Genomic DNA, 22,342 nt, shown 5'->3' on the forward strand with positions numbered 1-22,342 from the left:
ACGTGCTAGGACGATGAAAATTGGTAGGCGTGTCAGGGAGCTGCAAAATTTGACTTGATAAAGTCGTTTTCCCATATTCGACCATCTGGGGGGCTACAGGGAGAGGAAAAATTAGAAAAAATTAGGTGTTTATAACTTACGAATGGGTCATCGGATCTTAATGAATTTTGATATTTAGAAAGACATCGTGACTCAGAGCTCTTATTTTAAATCCTGACCGGCATTAAGCCTCTTATTTCCCTTTTTAAATCAATCTATTGATTAATAGAATATTGTTACAGCTCATACCATATGATCTTTTGGCTCTTAGCTCTTCTCGCCTCGTCACAAGTGCCATATGAGCTCTTACCTCTTGTTTTGTTTGTTTTTTTCCACGGGTGATCGTATCGACCCAGTTATCCTTAAATGTTGCGAGAGGGCTCATTCAAACGGAATGAAAAGTTCTAGTGCTCTTTTTAAGTGCCCAAAAAAATTGGAGGGCACCTAGGCCCCCTCCCACGCTAATTATTTTCCCAAAGTCAATGGATCAAAATTCTGAGATAGCCATTTTATTCAGCGTAGTCGAAAAACCTTATAACTATGTCTTCGGGGACGACTTCCTCCCCCACAGTCCCCGTGGGAGGGGCTACAAGTTACAAACTTTGACCAGGGCTTACATACAGTAATGGTTATTGGAAAGTGTACAGGCGTTTTCAGGAGGATTTTTTGGTTGGGGAGGGGTTGAGAAGAGGGGGATATGCTGGGGGAACTTTCCATCGAGGAATTTGTCATGGGGATAAAAATTTCCATGAAGGGAGCGCAGGATTTACTAGCATTATTAAAAAAAAACAATGAAAAAGTAAATATGAAAAAGTTTTTTCAGCTGGAAGTAAGGAACAGCATTAAAACTTGAAACTTATTGCCAATTATTATTATATGGGCAAATTATTGCCCATATAAGGGGGTCACCTCCTCCTAATACCTCGCTCTTTACGCTAAAGTATTTTAGTAATTTCAACTATTTATACTACGGCTTTTGTGATTCAGGGGTCATTCTTAATGAATTTGGACACAATTTAAGCTTCAGTGTAAAGAGCGAGGTACTGACGAGGGGGTGTACCCCCTCATATATGTAATAAAAACATGAGAATACAAAAGTTCGTTACGTAAGCTAATTTATAAGTTACGTAAAAAAAATATGCAAATTTCGTTTTAATTATTCCTCTGCGGAGAGCCAAAATCAAAATATGCATTGATTCAAAAACGTTCAGAAATAAAATAATTTTTTTTTTTTAATGAAAATGACTATTTCTAATTTAATCTGGTCCGGTCCCTGATACGCTTGTCAAATTTCATCGTCCTAGATTACCTGGAAGTGCCTGAAGTAGCAAAACCGGGACCGACAGACCGACAGAATTTGCGATTGCTATATGTCAATTGGTGAATATCAAGTGCCATAAAAAAAAGAAAAAAAAAAACAAACAAATAAACACGCATCCGTGATCTGCCTTCTGGCAAAAAGTACAAAATTCCACATTTTTGTAGATAGGAGCTTGAAACTTCTACAGTATGGTTCTCTGATACGCTGAATCTGATGGTGCGATTTTCGTTAAGATTTTATGACTTTTAGGGGGTGTTTTTCCCTATTTTCTAAAATAACGTAAATTTTCTCAGGCTCGTAACTTTTGATGGGTAGGACTAAACTTGATGAAATATATATATTTAAAATCAACATTAAAATGCGATTCTTTTGATGTAGCTTTTGGTATCAAAATTCAAGTTTTTAGAGTTTTGGTTACTATTGAGCCGGGTCGCTCCTTACTACAGTTCATTACCACGAACTGTTTGATACTGGCACAACCGTTTCCTTCCCTTCTCCACATGAAAGAGGTTGATATATCAACAATTTTGTAAAAAAGTCTTTTCATTCTGTCAAATGTACTATTTTTTCTGTTTTTTCTTCCTGCTTTAAAACGTATGTCAGATTATTCGGCAGTTTTTTTGTAATCCAAAAATGTCAATCCTATTTCGCTTTTAACTTTTTGGTTCCCATGAGCTTTGTTTTCTGTGTATATACGAGGTCTCCAGTTTTGAATTGTGTATTCTTGCTTCTTTCGTTGTATCTTTTTGGGTTGACTTGGCACTTTTCAAGTTTTGAAATACTTGTTCAGTAGCTTTTTTCATACAAATTATCATTTCATGTCTATATTAAATAAAAGTCTTTTCAACTGAAAGCAAGGACGCTAATGTTTGACCCTTTCTCACAACTCTACTTTTTGAAACAATAAAAAAAAACTTTAGCGTGAAGAGCAGGGCGTTTAGGAGAAAATATCCCCTTTCAAATACGGAGTAATTTCTGTTCGTTTTAAGTTTTAACGTCGCTCCTTACTTTCAGTCGAAAAGACTTTTTTATTTAATTTCTGAACATTTTTGAATCAATACATGTTTTGATTTTGGCTCTCCGCACATAAATGACTAAAACGAAATTTGTATATTAATTTTTTGTGTCTAAATGGCTTTCTCATAGTTTTGATTGGGCGATTTTGAAAAAAAAGGGGTGGGGTAGGAGGCCTATTTGCCTTCCAATTTTCGGTTACTTAAAAAGGTAACTAGAACTTTTAATGTTTTGTTACGAACGTGTTTTATTAGTAATAATTATACGTAACTTACAAATTAGCTTATGTAACGAGCTTCTATATTCGTATATTTTATTATGTATATGAGAGAGTTCGACCCCTCGTTATTACCGCGCTCTTTACACTAGAACATAAATCTTATCCCAATTCTTTAATAATGACCCCCCCCCCCCTCAATCGTGAAGGTCGTAAAATAAATAGTTGACATTACAAAAAATACTTTAGCGTAAAGAGCGAGGTATTTAGGAGGAGATGAAACTCCTTATATGCGTAATAATTTCTGTTCGTTTTAAGTTCTGATGTTGTTCCTTACATCCAGTTGAAAAAACTTTTTCATATTTATTTTTTCGTTTTTTTTAAGAATGCTCAGTTCGTGGTAACGAACTGTAGTAAGGAGTGACCCGGCTCAATAGTAACCAAAACTCTAAAAAATTGAATTTTGATATCAAAAGCTACACCAAAAGAATTGCATTTTAATGCTGATTTCAAATATATAAGTTTCATCAAGTTTAGTCTTACCCATCAAAAGTTACGAGCCTGAGAAAATTTGCCGTATTTAAGAAAATAGGGGGAAACACCCCCTAAAAGTCATAGTATCTTAACGAAAATCATACCATCAGATTCAGCGTATCAGAGAACCCTGTTGTAAAAGCTTCAAGCTCCTATCTACAAAAATGCGGAATTTTGTATTTTTTGCCAGAAGAAAAATCACGGGTGCGTGTTTATTTTTTATTATTTTTTTTTTCTTTTTTTCTTTTTCCCAGGGGTCATCGTATCGACCAGGTGGTCCTAGATAGTCGCAAGAGGGCTCATTCTAACGGAAATGAAAAGTTCTAGTGTCCTTTTTAAGTGACCAAAAAAATTGGAGGGCATCTAGGCCCCCTCCCACGCTCATTTTTTCCCAAAGTCAACGTATCAAAATTTTGGGATAGCCATTTTGTTCAGCATAGTCGAAAACCATAATAACTATGTATTTGGAGATGATTTACTCCCCCACAATCCCTGGGGGAGGGGCTGCAAGTTACAAGCTTTGACCAGTGTTTACATATAGTAATGGTTATTGGGAAGTATGCAGACGTTTTCAGGGGGATTTTATTTTCTTTTGGGGGTGGGGCTGAGGGGAGGGAGCTATGTTGGAGGATCTTTCCTTGGAGGAATCTGTCACGGGGGAAGAAAAATTCAAGGAAAAGGGCGCATGACTTTCTAGCATTACTATGTAGGCTAGCATTGAAACTTAAAACGAACAAAGATTATAACGCATATGAGGGGCTCTAAAAATACTTTAGCATAAAGAGCGAGGTATTTAGGAGGAGATAAATACCTCGCTCTATATGCTAAAGTATTTTTAGTAATTTCAACTATTTATTCTACGGCCTTTCTGATTTAGGGGCCATTCTTAAAGAATTGGGACAAAACTTAAGATTTAGTGTAAAAGGCGAGGTATTAACGAGGATACAAACCCCCTTGTATACATAATAAAAATATAAGATTATGAAAGTTTGTTACGTAAGTTGCTAATTTATAAGTTACGTATATTTTTTACTAATAAAAACGTTCGTTAAAAATTAAAAGTTCTAGTTGCCTTTTTAAGCAACCGAAAAATTGGAGGGCAACTAGGCATCCTTCTCCACCCCTTATTTCTCAAAATCGTCTGTTCAAAACTAAGAGAAAGCCATTTAGCCAAAAAAAGAATTAATATACAAATTTCATTTTAATAATTTATGTGCGGAGAGCCAAAACCAAACGTGCATTAATTCAAAAACGTTCAGAAATTAAATAAAAAGTTTTTTATCTGAAAGTAAGGAGCGACATTAAAACTTAAAACGAACAGAAATTTCTCCGTATATAAAATGGGTTGTCCCCTCCGCAATCCTTCGCTCTTTACGCTAAAGTTTGACTCTTTGCCACAATTCTACCTTTTAAAACAAATAAAAGCTTTAGCGTAAAGAGCGAGGGATTGCGGAGGGGACAACCCATTTTGTATACGGAGTAATTTCTGTTCGTTTTAAGTTTTAATGTCGCTCCTTACTTTCAGCTAAAAAAATTAGTTATTTTTATTTAATTTATGGAAAACACCATTCGCTAACTTTTTCTTTAAATGCTCCCTGTTCTTCCATTTCCATGGTTTCGTTATCAAGCAAAGATCTCATGTGATATGGTGTCTTATATGCAGGAGGATAGCTTCAGCATTTTTATTGGAGGGCAAGAGGGATCCATATCAGGATAGTCAAGGGGTGGGACTATATGATAATTCTCTTCTCTAAATTAGTTGGGGGCACCTGTCCCTTGCCCCGTTCTAAACGATAACCCTGCTTATATATGTTCTTTTTAATTGTATGCCCTTGGGTCAGTATTTTGTGTGTAATTAAGTCGGTAAATGCGTAACCGGGTGTATGAATCGCGGAAGTCCATTCTTTGTCCCAAAAAATATTCCTAACTTGGGTTTTAATATTTTCTCGTAAATGAGATAAATTGGACTATTTGAAAAAAAAAAAATCAGTTTTTGTCATTCTATAACTCAAATGCTGCTGTGGCTTCGTTGCTATTTACTCTTTACTTGTAAGATTTATGCATAATTCCGGACTGCTTAATAGGGAGATACCCGCTTTCTATTTTCGACAAAAAAAAAGTGTTTTTAAGGTTTTGAAATAGGCCAGGAAACTTTCAGAAAAGATTTTCAAATGCGACAAATCCTACAATAAAGTTTTTTATTAATACTCAGCCCCTCCCTTTTTCTTTCTCGCCCACAAAAATGTACAGAGATTTCTGTGCTACTCGAGCCTAAGGAAATAATTTTAAGAAAATTTTTCCCCTTTTAAGAATTTGTGCACCATTATTTTTTCTGAAATCTGAAAGGTAATTTTTACTTACTATTATATCGCTCAGTATTAGAACCGACGACGCTAATGTAGTAGCATACTATTATTGTGTTTAAAATAATTTGTATACCAACTGTTGCTTAACTTGAATTATATTGTATATCTTCAAACTAGCCAGCGTTTATCTCGGTAGGCCTAAAATCAAAAGACCTATAAAATTAGTAGGTTAATTATAATAGTAAATAAAAATTCCGCGCATGAAGCTACCCGTATCCAGGTTTGATAGACGCAATCTGACAGTTGGTTGTACCTTTATTAACCGTTAGTTTAGTGGGACATAAAAAGAAACAATCTAAATGATTGCTTATCATCAGTGAGTTTTTTTCCAATCATGTAAAACGTGGATTTTCCCTCAGATTATGCTAGGGCATTGTTCTGTAAGTATTCAGTACTGAATTATAATGCATGAGACTTGGAGACTTTGGATATGAGCTCCTGTCAAATAATTAAAAGATTCGGTAAATTTTCCAATTAAATCAAGACATACATTTTAGAAAAAGACATACATTTGAAATCAGCATTTCAACACAAATCCAAACATAGTGTTTGTTTGCGTCAGAAATGAACTCTATCCCACCCCCTTCAATGTGCAGATATATACCCTGAATTACATATAAGCAACAGATTTCCATCTATTATATCATCCCGTTGTGTGTGTGTGTGTGTGTGCGCCTGTGTGCGTTTATATATTATTCATGATTAACAAGTGCCTGCCTGATTCATCAGACCACTTTAGTAATTAGTTTTATAGTTTTTGAACAGGCATTCGATTCCAAATAAGTAAATTAAACTGTTAAGTTCTTACGCACGAAAGTAATATTGATGTGGTTATAAAAGAAATAAGATTAGTAGTCGCTTTAGTGTGGAATCAGTAGTTAAGCAGGACAGCCTCCAATCCAAGTTTATTTGAATTATTTTGATCGATTTTGTCCTAAGGAAAACTGCCAAGGCTATAAAAGAACATGGAGTCAAATGGGAAGGTAAAGCTTTTTTTGACTAAGATTTTGCAAGGAATTAGAAGGCCATGGATTCACACAGAAAATTGGGTGGCATAAATACTCATTTTAACGGAGGCACTTAGGATTGGTCCAAGAATGGTTCACACCTGTGAGTAATTCTTTTGAGTAAGTCACTGTAGAAGAGAGAGTTTTGACAGCAAGGGAAAATACGAGTATTTTTTTTCATCCAGATGGCTTTAAAGGTTATATCATCCTGAAGATGTTTTTAAGGGGGAGAGGGCATAACTACCTCCAATTGTTATGTATATGTTACTAGGTAATTAGAAAAATAAAAAGCTGCTCTTTAAGGGATCCGCAATCTAGTAAATGCCTTCTAATTGATAATCATCCTAGCCGCTAAGAGCCTAAGAATAAAACAGTTCTGTATGCTCCTTCTTCACCCTAATTGTCTCAAAACTTCACTTTTCACTCGCTCTCTTGTTTCTTCTGTTTCCTTTTAAGTCTAATTTTATCTTTCAAATTCTACTACTAATGAGAAATCATCGTAGCGACATTCGTCTGAAATCACCAGTGATGCAGACGCCTTTCGCCACAATGGAGCCAAACTTCACTTTTTACTCCCATGAATTGTTTATTTTTTTTCTTGATTCTGGCTTTACCTTTAGAATACTATTGCTACTAATAACTAAGTGTGGTAAGATGCTGCCCAGGGCCAACACAGCTGCCCACGCTCCCAACTGGCTCTGAACTTCACTTTTTGCTTTGAAATGGTTTGTTTTAATTTATGTAATTTCTTTAAAACTTGTAAAAGCCCTTTGCAATTAAGCCTATAAATTATTTTAGTTTTATCAGCTATCATACTATGATCCGGAATTGGGGGAGGGGGAATCTATAGCTTGTTAATGCTGTTGGATCTAATCTCCTAATATTTTGGCGTTTTCTGTCAATATAAAGTTTTCTGCAACAGTAAGGTATATACTCACCACTTTATATATTTTTTGGTATTGCATCTTTTCGAGAATTTAAGAAAATTCCACAGTTAGCTGAGATTTAAGCAGTGATTTTACATTGTATTTTTTAAATTTGTCTTTAGTTTCTGTGATAACCAAGGGATACGCAATAGAGATTTTTTTTTGTTCTAGTTACTTATATTTTAAGATTCTTAGTTCACCTGTCTTCTTTTGCCTTTCAACATTTTTAAATCTATTGTTCAAGATGCTCAATATTATTATCTTTAATCAAAATTACCAAGGTCCGTATATTTTAATGAAATAATCAACCCTCTTTTAGCTCGGATAGGAGGATATGAAGCAAAAGGTAAAAAAAGAGATCATTATTCATAAATTTTAAATGAGTCGAAAATTCTTTATAAACAGTTCGTAGTAACAAACTGCAAGGAGCAACTCAGGAAAAATAACGAAAGTAAAACAGTTCAAAATAGGTATGAAACCTTTTTATTGACAGTGAATAGATATAAAATTATTTAACTGGATATTTCGAACACATATACAGTGTTCGTCATCAGCAGTAAAACTGCTCCATCACAGCAGTAATCACAGCAGTAAAAGAGTTTTACTGCTGATGATGAACACTGTATATGTGTTCGAAATATCCAGTTAAATAATTTTATATCTATTCACTGTAATAAAAAGGTTTCATCCCTATTTTGAACTGTTTTACTTTCGTCATGGAAAGGCAGTGTGGTCTTCGAAGTTATCTACGTCAGGAAAAATAGTAACCAAAACTCTATAAAAAATAAATTTTGATACCGTGTAATATTTTAAAAGAATCAAATTTTCGCGCTGATTCCAAATATAGAGAATTAATTAAGTTATGTTGCCTGAAAGAATTCGCCAGATTTTAGAAAAGGGATTAAACAAGTCCAAAAGTTCAAGCGCTCTTAACAAAAGTCAAACCATTTGATTTTCCGCATCAGATATAGCTCTATAGTAGAAATTCAAGCTCACATTTGCAGAAATGTAGAATTTTGCATTTTTTTCGCAGAAGGATGGCCACGGATCCATGCTTATTTGTTTGTTGTTCTCCCCAGGAGTGATCTGTATCAACAAATCGTCTTAAAAGATCAGAAGAGGGATCATGCGAACGCCAATTTATGGGATCGTATTATGAAATTTGCCCCAAGTAGGGCCAAGTTGCTATCGATTGAAAATTCAGAGAGAGCTAATCGATCAAAAGTGTCAAAAATTACGTAGTGAGATTGCCTGTTACAGAGAAAGTAGTACAGCACGGTGGTTTGTTCGCTCCTGAAAAATCACACAGGATAGTCTATGCAAGATAAATGATTAGGCCTAATGTTTACATTTATCTTACGTTAGATTTAACCAAGATGATTCACTTTATTTTTCAAAAAATTATGTTTAGTGATGTATAATTGTGCATTAGCTACTATGAAGGCATCGTCATAGGTCATTGTGAGGGTGGGGAGGGGGCATATGCCTGAAAGGGCGCAATTCAATGCCCAAATGGTAAAACTCTCCATGATCATTGAGATAAATATTTATAAACTTATGAGACGGGGGGGGGGGTATAATTTATTCATTGTTCATTAAAACTAAGTAGGCCTAAAGAAGGGTGCTCTGAGGTGATATTTCCCTTCTTATAGCTGAAAATATGTCTGACATTTATTTCAAAGCTTCATTTAGCTAAATTGATTTGCTTCTTATTTCCCAATATTATACACAGTGATGTGTAAGTACATATCATCTATTGTGAAGGAGGTTTAGCCGGTTATTTCGTAGGGGGGGGGACAGAAGCCTCGAAAGCATTATTATTCCTAAATATCCTAACTTTAATTCAGCCTTAAGATACATATAGAATAAGTTTTAGGGAAGAAGGATAGTAGAAATTGATATCTAATCCTTTTTGATTGCCGGGAAGATTTTTTGTCTACACCCTTATCATCGTTGCTTCCATTTGTATAACCAAAACTCTAGAAAATAAAATTCCAATATCAATAGATACATCAAAGAATCAGATTATCATACTGATTCCAAATATGTAAGATTCATCAAGTTTAGTATTACTCATCAAAGGTTACAAGCCTGGAAAAATTTGCCTGATTTTACAAATAGGGAGAAAGCACCCTCTAAATTTAATGAAATCTTAATGAAAGTCACACCATAAGATTCAGCGTACCAGAGAACCCTATTAAAGAAGTTTCAAGCTCCTATCTGCAAAAATCTGTAATTTTGCTATATTTTCCAGAAGAAAGACCTCGGATGGGTGTTTTTCTATGGCACTTGGTATTAACCAAGTGACATACAGCGGTCGCAAATTCTGGTCCAAGATATTGGCAACCAATATCAGGACAAACGAAAGTTTTTTTTCTATTTGCTATCTCGCTGAATAGGTCAAAAATTACATGTAATCACAGCTAAACCTTTTGTTATTACCAGAGGATCACCCAATTCGCGTTTTAATGTTAAATTACAGAGCTCCAAATGCGAAGTTTGGACTGGAATACATTGAACGTGCTTTATATTGTAGTAGTAAATGTGTTCAAAAACACGCAGGAGGGACATTGGTATTACTGACCCTCGATGTCTCGGCAAATCATGCGTAAGAATATGTGCAATTGTCAGAAGATAAGCCGAGTGGATACTCTGCAAAAATAACATGTTCCATACCCCTGATGCTTCTGGGACTTTTACCCTCGATTACATCCCACTTAAAACCAAGAACAACTCTCAAATTATTATTGAGATGAATCATTTCTTTCTCAATGGGAGAGCTAATGTAAATTATCCTCGCTTCCTTTGAATAGTTTGATGTGAAGGCACCATTTTTACGAGCAGAAGTTTCTCTATTGATAGCGTGACACAAATCTGTCATACTACCATATTCCTTGCATTTTAAGGCGAGATGTGGGTATATATATCAGAGCTAAGTGATTTTCTACATTCCTCTTACTGGCCAATCGTTTGGTCTTACTTTTATATCATATGTACGATTCTTTCACAAGATATCATATTTACTTTTAAGAATACAATCAACAAGAATAACTTCATATCTTCTCTCAAATTTGATGGTTGGGGAGAGTTTTGTCACAAAATCGCTTGTTTTATTCAAATCGTCATTGAGTGGGTCAGAGACATTGGACATAAATGTCACATAAAAATCATAAGACATTATGAGCGTCTTAAGCGGCAATCCACAAATCAAAATCAGAGTTATATCCTAGCCAACAAACAAGCAACCGTCTCTTACTCTTGCGAGTCCGAGTCTCTAATAACTTTTTAATTTAATAAATTCCATTATTTTTAACTTTTTGTAATTCATAATCATAAAAACCGCCAAGAATCTCCTCATCTTTCATGTCACGTTGACGATAAATTACAGGTTTATTGCCCAAAACTTTGGCCAGTTTAAAAAATTTAATGGACCACAAGTTCCCCTTTTCAAAAATATTACTTGTTCGATTGATTCGAACTATATAACCGATATTAAATTTTCTCTTCACAACCTTTTCATTGGAATACTATTTAAGAAAAATTTCAAACGTATTGTCACTGTAATAAACTTCAAGAGGACTATCATTGGACAGAGATCGATGAGGATGTTGATTATAAATCAATATGCCTGAGCCTGATGTTGTTTTGGCTCAGGCATAAGAGCATTAAAACCTATCTGACGCAGGTCAGGTATAACAGCTTTAAGAGAAAGGTTCCACACGATGGTCAGTATTTTGTAAATTGAAAACATTTTTACTGTGTTGTTTTACAACCTTTTCATTTCATAGAAAACTATGGTCAACATTAAAAGTAATAACAATTTATACTTCATTACATGTAGATGGTTTAACCGTCTTTAATCCAAATCATCTGATATAGTGAAAATGAGCTTCGAATTTTGAGGACGTTGCCTGAGTGAAGCAGAATGTGTAATTACATCATCCTCCACTCCTGCATCCTCATATAACCTTTTGCATAATTATTTGTGTCTCACAATATTTCTTCCAGCAAATCCATTAAAGTAGGAGAAATTGCATTTTTTTAAAGGATATGCAAGGTGTTCGTCAACAGCTAAGGTTCCTTCACATTGAGTTTTGGCGTTCCGTTATCCCCTTCACACTGGAATCCGTAAGGCTCAATAATCCTTCCTAAGGATTACGGTTACGGTTACGTAACCGTAACCGTAACCGTATACGAGAGCTCCGGTTTTTAAAAATTATGTTTGGCTATGTGACGGTGGTTCGAAATTAGTTTGAGTGGTGATAAATTTGTCCAGCTACTTTGAAGCTAAGAAATTGTGACTATTGATGGTTCGATCATTGCTTACGTTGAATGATGCTAAAGTGGGAAATAAGTTCAAATTTTGGATTTGCTAATGGAACTGGCTGGAGACAAAGTGACGTCGTAAAAAACGTCAAACCTATTCATTTCGAAACTATGGAGGTGACTATACAATCTGACCATGCAAGTAGCCGGCAAATGATCAGCCTTTGCCCGCTACCATTTCCTCAGGAAAATTGAGGGCCCGATAGTGATTAAATACAACGCTGAAGGAATCTATAACTTCTAATTAACACTTGCATAGTTTAGGGCACCTTTGTAAGTTAGTACTGGGTCGTGAGCGATAGGTTGTCACCGTTGAACATTGTGAAGGCCTTATTCTTCTTGATTTCGTTTGTCTTCTAACATAAGATTATTTTTTTCTTCATTCTCGTTTCTGAGTCTTTGTAATTCTGTTGTAATTTAATTGTAATTGTTAATGTAATTTAATAATTCTGTCTTTGTAATTTGTGATTTGTTGTGATTTTCGCTTTCACTTTCGATCGAATCAAAGATTTTTTAGTGCTTTACCTTAGTTTTTCATTCGTATTGACTTCTGTTGTCGCATTTATTTTAACTGAATATTTCCTTGTGTTTCATTTTCATTTTTGGCTCGTTGTGGTTCTTGCTGGCACTTGTCTTATAGCCTTAGATTAATGTGAACTATTTTTCTACCTTTTTCCAGTAAGTATTTTTTCTTTAATTGCGTTGTAAATAATTCAGTAACAACCAGGTCTGAACCATTACAAATAATCTCCTAAATATCTAAATTAAGCATTAGTATAATTGCCATGTTCTTCCTTAGTTTTAAGTCATTGGGCTTCAAATCAAGAATATCAACTGAATAGAAAAATTCTGGTGTGAATTTATTGTTCATGTTTATTTTTCACGGAATCATAACTTTAACAGGATTTAGGTTCTCCTGCGAGGGCGATGAGCAATCTCAGCATTAATCTTACTTGCTTCCTTTTTAGTGGCACTAGAATACGTCTTCGTTATTCCATTGTAATTTTGATTACTTTGACAATTTTTCTTGTTCTATTGATGATACTCACTGTCGAATGTCTTCTAACCGCACTTTTCGCTGTACATCATTTTCGTTTGCTATTCATTGTCATTTTCGCTCTCACTTGTCTTGTTGTGCATCATTGTCTCGTTGTTTGTGATTCTTTGTGACCTTGGTTGTTACGTGTCCTTCAAGCGCAAATTTGGTTTTACATTATTTATGTTTTGCTGTGTTTCTTGCATTAGTATGTCTTCTAACCACTGATTTAGCTGTAAGTCATTTTAGTTTATGATTTGATGTGATTTTAACGGTCAATTGTCTAGAAAAATAGCCATTTCAATCCAATTAAAAGATCCCAGCGTGAGTTTAATCCTTCCTTTCCGCTCTTCCTTGACAAAATCATTACTTGTTTAGGATTTGTATTCCTGGGAGGTGATCGACATTGTCATAATTAATTTTACTTACTCCTTTTTTTAGTGTTACTAGCTGATTGAACAAGATGGCTATTGCATGTTGCTATTTGGCTATTGCATGTTTTTGGAGAGAGGGCAGCTAAAACATGCATGGTAAGATAACTGCCCTCCCACCACTTTAGAACACCCCTTAAACATGTCCCGAAAGTTATAATTTAATACCCTCAGCCGTTTTTAAGATATTGCAGATCCAGCTTTTCGGTAAACTGGATGCACAAAGCACCTTTTGACTTAGTTTAAAATACCCTCAGCATTTTCCGAAGTTTCACCTTAATACCCTTGGCCTTCTCAGATGCACCCAAAATGCAAACTTTTCCCTTTTTCTAGTGATAAATCCTGTCTGGAAACAATGTATTAATTGAATAGTTTACAATTCTTGCGCCAGGGTGGGGAACATGGCATCCGTGAGGCTTTTTTTAAGGAGAGAGGCACGCATAAGGGCAAGGAAGGAAGAGAGCTGGATGCCCTCCAACTTGTCTTCAACTTCTCCGCAACTTACGGTGAAAGTTTCAACTTACTACCGCCAGCTGTTCCTAAGATATAGCTGATCTTCCCTTTTCACAATTAACAAGGACAAAGCGTGTTTCGATTTTGGTTGGCATCCCCATCAACATTTCCTTAGGTTTACCTTAATACTCTAAGTTCTTTTGGAGATTCAGGACCAAAAACACCCTATCGGGTTGAGTTATATGTGATGGAATTGATCGGGGAATGTATTTTTATAGGAGCTAAGATAAATGGTGTTGACCTACAAGGGGTTAATTTGAATGTAACTGCAATTAAACGGTGGTTCAGTTACATGAGGTTGAATCGAATAAGAGTTTAGTTTAATGAGGGTTTTACTGCATGGATCTTGAGTATAAAAGATGTTGAGTTAAAAAAGATTTCAGTTATGTGGGGGTTAGGTTATACGGGGTGTGGGTTATAAGGAGGTGGAGTTACATTGGGATTGAGATATAAGAGGGTTGACTTTAACAGGGTTGATCTAAGTTGTATTGAATTTAATGGGGTTGAGCTACGATGAAGCCTTTATGTATTCAACCATAAATCGGTCATTAATCGCGAAGGTGGTGTAATAGGGACAGACATCTCGTAATCCTGACTGAATTTTATCACAGTTTTGTTTTGTCTAGAAGCGCTACCTATATTACTTCTTGCATCAATCATCAAATAGTTTGCGGTAACGAACTGTAGGTGAGGGGCGACGCGGCTCAATATTAGCTGGAACTCTAAAAAACGGAATTTTGATACAAATAGATTCACCAAAAGGATCAAATTTTTATGCTGATTTCAAATTATAAGCTTCATCAGTTTTAGTCTTACTCATCAAAAGTTAAGAGCCTTAGAAAATTTGACTTATTTTAAAAAAGGGTGAAACACCCTCTAAAAGTCATAGAATATTAATGAAAATAACACCATCAGGTTCAGTGTATCAGAAAACCCTACTGCAAAAATTTTAAATGTGGAAAAAATATGGAATTTTGTATTTTTTGACAAAAAGAAGATCACAGGTGCGTGTTTATTTGTTGTTGTTTTTTTTCTTTTTTTCAGGAGTGATCTTATCGACCCAGTGGTCTTAGAATATCGTTAGAAGGATCATTCGAATGGAAATGAAAAGTTCTAGTGCCTTTTTAAGTGACCAACAAAATTGAAGGACAACTAGGCCCTCTCCCACGCTCATTTTTCCTTAAGTCACGGGATCAAAATTTTAATAGTCATTTTGTTCAGGATTGTCGAATAATCTAATAAGTATGTCTCTGAAGATGACTTAATCCCCCACGGTTCCCTGAGGAAAGGCTGTAAGTTGTTACCAATGCCCATTATTTACATACGGTATTGGTTATTGGGAGGTATACAGTCATTTTCAGGATAATTTTTTCTTGCGGGGTCCGGGGAGGGGATTACATGGGAGGATCTCTCCATGGAGAAATTTTTCATTGGGGAAGATAATTTATTCATGAAGGGGGTGCCGCATTTCCTAGCATTATTTAAGAAACGATCAGAAATTAAATAAAAAAAGACAAGTTTTTTCAACTGAAAGTAAGGAGCAAGATTAAAACTTAAAACGAACAAAAATTATTACCTATATGAAGGGATGCACCCCCTCGTCAAGTTTTTTTTAGTACTTTCAAATTTATCTTAATTTAGTGGCCTTTGTGATTCAGGGGTCATTCTTACAGAGCTATAACAAAATTCGAACTATAGCGTAGCGAGCAAGGTATTGACGAGATGGCAAACCCCCTCATATGCGTAATACGTGTTGAAAAAAAAATTGGAGAGCAACTAGGCCCCCTCAAAGTCATTAGCTCAGAATTTTGAGATAGTCCCCCAGGGGAGGGCTGCAAGTTGTGAACTCTGGCCATTGTTTACATTTTTTATGGTGGGGGGAGGGGTTGGGAGAGAAGGTTACGTGGGAGGACCTTTCCGTTGACGAATTTTTCATGGGGGAAGGGAATTTTTCATAAAGTGGGTGCCAGATTTCCCAGCATTATTTAAAAAACGACCTGAAATTAAATAAAAAGTATTTCAACTGAAACTAAGGAGGAACACTAAAACTTAAAACGAACAAAATTATTGCGTATATGAGGGGGTTCGACCCCTTCCCAATACCTCGTTTTTTACGCTAGGTTTTTTTCGCACTTTCAGAAGAGTTATTTATTCTAATTAAACCCGTTGTGATTCAGGGGTCATTCTTACAGAATTGGAACAAAATTCAAACTTTAACGTAAAGAGCGAGGTATTGACGGGGTTTTCATTGAGGCTTTAAATGGGGTTTTAATTATTCATGTGCGGTGAGCCAAAATCATAACCTGCATTATTTAAAAAACTTTCAGAAATTAAACATAAATTCAAGTTTTTTAAGTGAAAGTAAGGAGCGATATTAATACTTAAAACGAACAGAAATTATTCCATATATGAAAAAGGCTGTCTCCTCTTCAATGCCTCGTTCTTTACGCTAAAGTTTTTTATTGTTTTAAAAAAGTAGAATCATGAGAAAGAGTCAAATTTTAGCCTAAAGAGCGAGGCGTTAAGGAGGGGACAACCCCTTTCATATACGGAATAATTTTGGGTTCGTTTTAAGTTTTAATGTCGCTCCGTACTTTCAGTAAAAAAAAAACTCGTTTTTTATATTTAATAATCTAGTACTATATTTATAAATGGAAATACCCATTTTCTAAGCACGACATCCCAAAAAAAACTATCTCATCTAGACTTTATTTCTTGCTGTCAGTTCACACAGGTTGGTTTCAGGTCATTTACTCAAGTTTTTGCACATTCACGTAATTAATATATCTAAGTTCGAAGGGCCTAATGGAAATTTCGTTAGGACGTTGAAAACTATATGATTTGTTATTGTTAAAGAAAACTTGATTTTAAGAGGATTTCAATGCTAGTAGAATGAAATCCTCTAATTTTAAGGAAAATACTTGTGAAAAGGCTAATATTTTTTCCCAAATTGGTATTAACGTAAAAACACAGTTGGGTAAGCGAAGAATAATGCTATATTGCAATGTTTACCTCTTCTGAACGATACCAGTATGTTATTTAGGCAAACCATATGTGCTGTTGTTGTTTCTAATGTATGCCGTGATATCATTGGTAATATTACGGCCTCTAGACTTAGTAGAGTGTTGGAATTATTTACAAATTCTGCCTCAACTGGTATGTCTGAAAAGGAATCGTCAGATACATTGTCTGTTGACATAGCAAATATTGAAAAGTGGTTGTGCGGTAACAAGTTAAGACTAAATATTAAAAAGTAAACCTTTATAATATTTACAAGGTCGACAAATTATGAAATATTTAGGGAATATTTTAGATGAAGGTGAATGTTTCTTGGAACACATTGAGTTCATTCGTTCAAAGACGGCAAAAAATATTGGTGCCATACGAAATGAAACAAGTTGTTTCTTTCGTGGGTCTTAAGGATTTCATATTTCTTATTAGTCTACACGTATCTTTTTGATTTTTGTTCCGTGTGGTCATGTCGACCCGTAGCTTTTGTATTGGTGTTCTGTAGAGTCGTGCCACCACCTGCTCTGTATGATTCTGCAATTCTTACTTTGAATAATTTTGAGTCCTGGGTTTCTGTCAGGTTAAATTATGAGAGGACTCAGATTAGATCTATGGTATTTTTTTTCTTTCATAAAACTCAGTTTATGCATGATATTTCACGTGGTTTAAGTCCCATCTGATCAGTAATGTTTTTATAAGCATTAACAAGGTGTAGTATTTGCAATATTAGAAACCAGAGTCAATTTAGAAGACCACGAGTAACATCTACGCGTTCTGGTTTTTCTGTACCTAATGTTCTTCTCACTGTGTGGAATATGGTTTCTGGGAGAGTTTGTGATGTGATAGAGAGGCCAGTCCTACGTGAAGTGCTAAGAGACCACTACCTGAGATGCTACGATTTACGATGCCCTTTATTTACATTTAAAAGTTTTTTTTTTAGTATCCCTTAAACAATTTAGGGATATACATTTTTTTATGAGCCTGTGCTTTATCTTTAAACGTTGTAGCAATGTTTTATGTTAAAAACATTATTATATATTCGAAGTCTTTGGTACAAGTCACCATATTGGGCTTCCTCATAATATTTTGTAAAGTTCCTTTTTACTTTAAAAAATAAAATTCCTCAACTTGAAACAGCTTTAGCACTACAAAGCATTTAGACTTAATATTCATCCCGGTCATTAAAAAAACGCTAAATTCAAGTTTTATGGGAAAACTTTAAAAGCATTAATATTTTTAGCTTACCTTGGTTCCACTACTCATAAGATATATCCTTGAGTTAAACTTCGGCCTAAGAAAACAGAGTACAGAGGTATGTTGAAATTTACCTGCCGGAGAAGGAAAAGACATAAAAGGTATGTTTTGGAATTTCAGTCTTTTGTTGCTTGTTTATGTCTTAACCTAAGTACACCTAAAAGATCGGCCTCACGAGCATCCCTTATCCGAAATATACGCTTACCACTAATTTTTCTGGATATAATCTTTTAAAGATAACTAAAATATTTATCCAAAAACTTGTTAGCTGAAAAACTATTGGCGTCTATGCGAATGACAAAACAAATCACCTGTACTCCAATGTAAACATTATAAATCCATGAATATGTGCCGCATTTCCAAATACTGTTCCTTTTTTTTCTGTCCATACATTTTATACATCTTTTCTATTTTTAAAAATATTGAATTTTTTGTTCACATATGGCGTCAATTACCCTCCCTAATACTATAGCAGTTGTAACACATCTGATAACTAGTTCCGACCTTTTAAGTAACAATCTTCCTAATCACTGAGGTAATTTGTGTCTAGTGAAACGCTAAGGATAAGTAATCTGGCTTCTCGGAAAACTAATATTAGAATACTTGAAGCACAAGGCGGTTCCAAAATGTGCTGCTGCCACACACCCTCTTGCTTGGATTGAAGCTAAGAGATATCTAAATAGTTTGTAGCTTGCTACGGTCAATTAAACCTTCTTCGACTTATGAAACAGAGTAGTTTAAAACAAAATGTCGTTTATAGCAAAATTGATTTTTATGCACTTGATTTTTTACTCAAAAAAGAAAGTAAAATTTCTAAAAGATTATGTGACAAGAAACACCTTGTGGGTCAAGTTATTTTTAAGATATCTTGGAGTTTAAACCTAAAAGGGGGACAAATGTAACGTGCCTAGTAGTAAGTCATACAGCGTCAGTTACAAGTGCATTCAAATTTGTGCCTTCACCCCTAGCCCTTCAATTCCATTCATCATTCAAATTCAGGTCTATAGTAGAAAGCACGAGAAACCAGTAAGATAAGACTTTCAAATTCATTCTTGAAAAAAAGAAATTATGTCTTAGGCGTCATCGAGGAAATTCGTAAAGTAGATTGAGAAAATATAATTAAGAATATTTGTTTTTTAGGTATCTTTTATGTGCTTCCTGCTTTTGCTTAACATTTAGCGAAACAAAAAGAATTTTTTTCAAACAGTTCGTGGTAACGAACTGTAGTAAGGAGCGACCCGGCTCAATAGTAGATGAAACTCTAAAAAACAAAATTTTGATACTAATAGATACATCAAAGAATCAGATTTTTATGCTGATTTAAAGAATATAAGTTTCATCAAATTTAATCTTAACTTCAAAAGTTGCGAGCCTGAGAAAATGTGCCTTATTTTGGAAAATAGGGGGAAACACCCTCTAAAAGTCATAGAATTTTAACGAAAGTCACACCAACGTATTTACCGTATCAGATTCACCGTTTCAAGCTCCTATCTACAAAAATTTAGAATCTCGTAATTTTTGCCAGAAGATCGATCATGGTGCGTGTTAATTTTTTTCTTTTTCCCAGGGCGATCGTATCGACCCAGTAGTCCTAGAAAGTCGCGAGAAGCTCATTCTAACGGAAATTGAATGTTCTAGTGCCCTTTTTAAGGGACAAAAAATAAGAGAGTACTTAGCCCCCCTCCCTCACTCATTTTTTCCCAAAGTCAACGAATCAAAATTTTGAGATAGCCATTTTGTTCAATATAGTCGAAAAACCTAATAAATATGTCTTTGGGGGCAACTTACTCCCTCAGAGTCCCCGGGGGAGGGGCTGCAAGTTACAAACTTTGACCAGGGTTTGCATATAGTAATGGTTATTGGGAAGTGTACAGACATTTTCAAGGGGATTCTTTTGTTTTTTAGGGTTGAGGGGAGGGGGCTACGTGGGAGGATCTTTCCAAGGAGGAATTTGTCATGGGGAAAGAGAATTTCCATGAAGGGGGCGTAGGATTTTCTAGTATTATTGAAAACAAAAACAATGAAAAAATAAAAATGAAATAAGTTTTTTCAACTGAAAGTAAGGACCAGCATTAAAACTTAAAACGAACAGAAATTATTACGCAAATTAGGGGGTTCATCTCCTCCTAAATACCTCGCTCTTTACGCTAAAGTATTTTTAATAATTTCAACTATTTATTCTACGGCCTTTGTGATTCAGGGGTCATTCTTAAAGATTTGAGGTAAAATTCAAGCTTTTCTGCAAAGAGCCAGGCATTAACGAGGTGGCAAACCCCCTCATATACGTAATAAAAATGCACAAATATAGAAGTTCTTTACGTAAGTTAATTCGTAAGGTACTTATGTTAACTGCTAATAAAAACGTTCGTACAAAAAATAAAAACAATCTAGTTGTATTTTTAAGTAACCAAAAATTGGAGGGCAACTAGGCCTCCTCCCCCGCTCCTTTTATTCTCAAAATCGTCCGGTCAAAGCTATGAGAAAGCCATTTAGCCAAAAAAAATGCTAATTTCGGTTTAATTATTCATGTGTGGAGAGCCAAAACTAAAACATGTATTAATTCAAAAACGTTCAGAAATTAAATAAAAAACAAGTTTTTTAACTTAAAGTAAGGAGCGAGATTAAAACTTAAAACGAACAGAAATTGCTCCGTACATGAAAGGGGCTGTTCCCTCCTCAACGGGCCGCTCTTTACGCTAAAGCTTTTTAGTATTTTAAAAAGTAGAGTTGAGAGAAAGAGTCAAACTTTAGCGTAAACAGCGGGGTGTTGAGAAGGGAACAGCCCCTTTCATATACGGAGTAATTTCTGTTCGTTTTAAATTTTAATGTCGCTTCTTACTTTGGGGTAAAAAAAAAACTTTTTTTTACCTGTATTTGATATGTCAAAAGAACACAATAAGTACGCATATATACGTACATTTTTTAAATTTATTTTTGTTATGCACACTAACTTAGCCCTAATTATTATAATCAATCAAACCCTGGTTGAAATTAGAATACTGCGTCTACTTTCAAAGAGTTTTTGGTTGGATTCATATAAGCTTTATTCTTTCATTGAAACCCGGATTCGGATCAATTAACTATAAGTTTGCTAGAAAATGAACTGTTACAATATGCTACTGCTGCCAGTGACAGCGTAAGCGTAATTTTTTTCCCCTAGAAAATACAAATTCATAATTCAGTATTTTGTTGAAAATCATCATTATCCTAGAAGAGAGAAGAGGCAAAGAGTCACAAATTTTTTCCACTTTCAGTAACTGAAGCTGAAAGTCAAGTAAGTAGGGTAATTAACGGATGTCTTTTGTATACCTAACAAAACGTTTTCTCACAATACATTTATTGCTTATTTAAAACCAGCATTTGGCAAACCGCTACCAGTATTCAGGTCTAGTTTAAAATATAACTGCACAAGATCGGTTGAATCTTGATATATTTAGGCATTTTATACTATGACGTAGTGTGTAGTACATCTGCCGTTTTTGCCACGGTTTTACTTTTAAATATTGCTCAATTTCAAGCTAGTTTAAAACTTAGGCAATGGGACACCAATGCAATTATACTGCCTTGTCTAATAGATAAAACCACATTGTTACGTTTACTGATCTTGGGCATTGGATAACAGAGTAGTTACTTCCAGCATCGAAAAAACAATGAGTCAGTTTTCGTGCATTGGCAACAAGACTCATGGATCAAAGACTGACTCCTGGTTTGGAGGCACATAGTTGTTGACCCCTAGAATATGACATTCAAGATTGAAGTAAGTGGGGAACTTTAAACTTTGTGCTATTTTCATTTATTACTTTTTAAAGCAAGTAAAAGTGAAACATTCTCCAACAGAGCTGAAAAGGTATGAAAGAATCAAGACAATAAGAGATAGAACAACTTCAAGAAATATAAAAAGCAAACTCTATCAACAAAAGATAATGCTCTAGTATTTTTACAATGATGTTCATATTAATGGAATTGACTTTTTTTGTAATTTCAATTCTCAGTTTTCTTAGATTTGCCCTTTAGCATCTCTTATTAACAGTTTCTTTCAAAAGAAAATTTGTATAATCATAGGCAGGACGTTGGCCCCGCCTAAGTAAAGAACGAAGTGGCTTCCGTGTATTATTATTATTTTTTTTCGATGAGGTCGTTTTATATGATAAGAGTGGTTGTAGATCAAAAGAAACTATATCAACACTAGATCAAACTAGACTAAGTAAACTAGTCAGTAATATTTTATGAAAGACTAAGGGTAACTTGAATCTGTCCGAGAATATTGAGGGGGGGGGGTCTGCACTTGATCAAATAGACAATATGTGAATCCAAGCCAAAAGGTGGTGTCAGCAGCATTTCAAAAATGG

At 34.9% G+C, this 22,342-nt stretch overlaps 1 protein-coding gene across 3 annotated transcripts in view; it reads left to right on the forward strand.

The window, feature by feature from the left end:
- The first annotated feature begins 5,727 nt into the window (after nucleotides 1-5,727).
- Nucleotides 5,728-22,342, forward strand: part of LOC136035406 (serine protease filzig-like) — a 71,490-nt gene continuing 54,875 nt past the window's right edge. Inside the window, exons 1-2 of one of the 3 annotated variants that reach the window (XM_065717191.1) lie at nucleotides 5,728-5,871; nucleotides 17,980-18,094. The gene's annotated coding sequence lies outside the window, so the exon portion shown is untranslated. Of the gene's footprint in view, nucleotides 5,872-17,979; nucleotides 18,095-21,369; nucleotides 21,751-22,342 lie in introns of those variants that run through there. The other 2 variants (XM_065717194.1, XM_065717195.1) reach the window with 2 other exon arrangements.

The sequence above is a fragment of the Artemia franciscana genome, chromosome 14, assembly GCF_032884065.1.
Source record: "Artemia franciscana chromosome 14, ASM3288406v1, whole genome shotgun sequence".
Taxonomy (NCBI): Eukaryota; Metazoa; Arthropoda; class Branchiopoda; order Anostraca; family Artemiidae; genus Artemia; species Artemia franciscana.